Below are 4100 nucleotides of genomic sequence, written 5' to 3' on the forward strand. Positions count from 1 at the left end.
TAGGTCACTGAGGGCCCTGTTAGTTAATTGGCACCCGTCGGGATCTTTTTAACTTACCAGGGGTCGATGCTGTAGGGGTGGATCAGCTGAAATGAAGCATGGTCTCGCAGTGGAGAGAAGGAGCTGGGGCCTGATTGACTGCTGTCTCCCTTGAAAGCACCAGGCAAGGCTCTGGACCTAACCCCTCATATTCACACTGTGCCTGTGCATTAACCAGGGAACAGCTTGTTCTCCGGTTAATAGTGATACTGGATCAACCAGGAAACTACAGATTGCTCTAAGCGATTTAGTAATCCAAGGACTGGCACGTTTCATGGTTAATAGTCTACTCGTAAGAATTTAATGATCCCGCATGTACGGAGCTTTGGCTGGCAGCTGCATTTTCTCGTGGTGACTACTAACAAAGGATCAACGGACTGACTTCTGGAGAGACTGACTGGCTGACCAACAAAGGTCTCAGTGATAGGCTAGTGACTGACCAATGTGAAATTAGTAATAAACTGACATCAGGACAGTCTACTAATTTGTCGGTATTTTGGGATTGACTGCCCCACTGATGATGTTTTGGGTATAACTATTCATAATTGAATATTTGTTATTGCATTGCTCTCAATACTCCTTGGGGCATAGCATGAGCAGATAGAGCTACCGTGCCCTTTGAATAATTGGTTATGACTATTTCTGTGCCCCTGAATTTTAATTTGCAGTACTCAGATTTAGAAATACCTACATAATATATTGGTGACAACAGATTCAGCCTTCTCAAGGACCTCCTTCAGCTGTAAGGAGTGAGAACTGAGAAGCAGGTAAACCTTTATTATACAACAGAGGGACAGGCAGACTAGGAGATAGGTAAGGCACAAGGCTGTTGATGTGGAATTTTGCAATTATTATACAATATGTATGCCTTTTCAAAGCATTTATCTCCCGTACATCTACGGCCTTCTGCCTTTTCTACCTCCTGTTCGTCTCGGCCCTTTCTCACTCGCCATCCATTGGTATGATAAAGGTCTACCTGTTTCTCACTCCTTAGTTACACGTGAAGTGGGTTCATGAGAAGGTCGATTCTGTTTTGTTCTCACGAATAGATTATATTTCACACACCAACACAATCCTCACAAACCACCACAGACCTCACACACGAGCACAATCCTCACACACCACGACAGTCCTCACATACCACCACAATCCTCACACACCAGCACAGTCCTCACATACCACCACAGTCCTCACACACCAACGCAATCGTCACCACCACAGTCCTCACACACCAACACAGTCTTCACACACAACCAGTCCTCACACCACCACTCTCCTCACTCAACACAATCCTCACACACCATCACAGTCCTCACACACTAACACAGTCCTCACACACCATCGCATTCCTCACACCACACGTGTAAAATTAATTAATAAGAATAATCTTTTACTTCTATAAATTCATTAATATATATTTGAAAAATAAATGTACTTTCTAAAGGGAGGAGGTTGGGGAAAGTGGTTGTTGGTATACATAGCGAGTTGGGTCCTCGTCCCGTATCCTGGTTACACACTTTTATTTGAGTGTGGCTGAAACTCGCTTATATTCAGTCATTAGAAAGAAATATATAATAGTATTCTCATCATCATCATCATTATGTACTTTCCATTTTTAGTCCACAGCAGGACTGGACTCTTCACTTAGGTTTTAGTCAGGAAGACCTAACCCACGGCCCTGCACAGTTGTTGACTTTATACGCGGGATTTATTCGTCCCTGTGTAGAGCATAGCTGTCATGTGTGGGGAGGCTCCCCACACAGTTCTTCTCAACAGGATGGAGTCGGAGCCTTTTCGTCTCATTAACTCTCCGCTTACTGGCTCCCTTCAACCTCTGTCTCCGCCGCACTGTTGCATCATTCTCTTCTCTATCGCCACTTCAATGGTCACTGCTCCTCTGAACTGTCTGCTTGCATCTCTCCACCACCACGGCAGGCACGCAGCACCCGTCTTAGCAACAAACTCAGCTCTTTTCTGTCCAACTCTAATGCAAGAGTTAACCGTTGCTCCGGTCATTCATATATGCAACAGGTCAACTCTGGAATTGTCTTCCATCTCTGTTATTCTTACTGCCTACGGTCTCCAGTCTTTCATACAGTGTGTCCAGGCATCTCGAAATAAACTGATCTTGAATTTGGCTTTGCTTTTTTTTTTTTTTTTTTTTTCTTGGAGGGAGCAATTTGTAGGTCCTGCCCTTTGGTTCCTTCTTTCTTGAATAAAAAAAATACTAGCATGTATAACCAGAAATTATTTACATGCATACATTATTAGATTTCCTTGACTAATAGCTACCTCTCTATCAACTATACCTAATAGTAAATCCACTGAAAGTGGTTTTAGAGTTATGATGGTGAGGAAGAAAGGGCGAGTATTAGTGGTGGAGAGTGAGAGAGATGGTGGTGAGAAAAAGCGATGGTAGACAGGGAGAATAGGGTAGAAGGGATGGAGTTAGGGAAGGTGGGGGTGAGGAAGATGGGAGGTGGTGAGTGTGAGGGAGGAAGGATGGTGATATTGATGATGAGGAAGATGTGTAAGCTATCAACTTCCATGTTATGGAGGGTGTGTTTGTGTGAGACAACAGTAAACTGTTTATTGATACTGCAGCCCTCAGACTGAAAATATAGCCTACAGCTTTATATATGGCAAAGATGATAAGCGTTGGTGAATGGTAAAATAATTGGTCATTTATTTACATTATTTTTAAATTTGATAATAGTTAAACTTGTGTGTGTGTGTGTGTGTGTGTTTCAGTGCGCGCGGGTGCGGTACGATATGTTTGCTGGCGCTTGCCTTGCAACGGCGCCGACTTGCCCGAATGCTTTCCTTTCACTTCGACAAACCAATAACATTACTCAAGATTCTTTTCACGATACTAGGGTCGGAAGTGTGGGAAATCGCCAAGGGTTGCACCGAATGGGGTTAAGAGAGCTTCTTTAGTCTCCTCGTTAAGTGAAAACGATCAATACTCGTGTTGAACAACCACATGTTTCCGTGTGTAAAGCTGCAAAACGGTAGAAAATTGGAACATAAAACAAAGGTACTGAGGGTCAGATAAAGACTAAACTGCAATATTGGATATTGGGCTTGATTAAAATTAGAATTTGTTTCCTCAAGTCCGCAGATCTCACGCTCATTAAAGATAAAAAAATTCTTCCATGTGCATTGACATTAACTGATATATATATATATATATATATATATATATATATATATATATATATATATATATATATATATATATATATATATATAATTCATTTTCATTCATTCATTGCCAGACGCCATGTATCCCCAACGGGGTGGTCAAGGGCTTAGAGTTAATTGTTTTACAAGGAGGGGCACTAATCCTCCACCAACCCCACTTGACACGTAGGGAGAACGAGCCAGCAGCATCTGGTGTTCCCGGGCGGTCACCCATCCAAGTACTATAGATATGTATATAGATATGTATATATTATATTGTAGATATGTATATATATATATATATCTATATATATATATATATATATATATATTTATATATATATATATATATATATATATATATATATATATATATATATTTGTGTGTGTGTGTGTGTGTGTGTGTGTGTGTGTGTGTGTGTGTGTGCAAAATAACCACAGGAGAAATGAAAAGCGCGACAATGAGTACTTTCGTATATTACATATTCAGAGAGTGAGACAAACGTAAAATGTAGAGGTCTTTTATACACACCCGCAGCAGGTAGTGGAACACAGAACAAAGGATGACCTGAATTTTTTCTTGCTTCTTATGGTCACCTGCAGCAGGAAGTGGAACACAACTAAGTATGTCCTGAATCGAAAAAGAGGTGATGGACATAACAATAGGCACCTTTCTTTATTCTTCCTTAGGGATGCACGTGACATAGAAGTATGGAGTTGGAGGGGAGGAATGGGGAGTGGGTTGGAAGGTTATGGAGGGGGAATGGGAGTGGGAGGAGTGAGGAGGAAGAGGAGGAGGGGATAAATACTGCTAGTTTACTTCATAAATAGAGGATTAATGCTAGGTGTGTCCCACAGGGGTTTGACTACACAACAAG

This window comes from Coenobita brevimanus, chromosome 111 (genome assembly GCF_032717465.1).
Source record: "Coenobita brevimanus isolate Jiangsu-jjx chromosome 111, ASM3271746v2, whole genome shotgun sequence".
Lineage (NCBI taxonomy): Eukaryota > Metazoa > Arthropoda > Malacostraca > Decapoda > Coenobitidae > Coenobita > Coenobita brevimanus.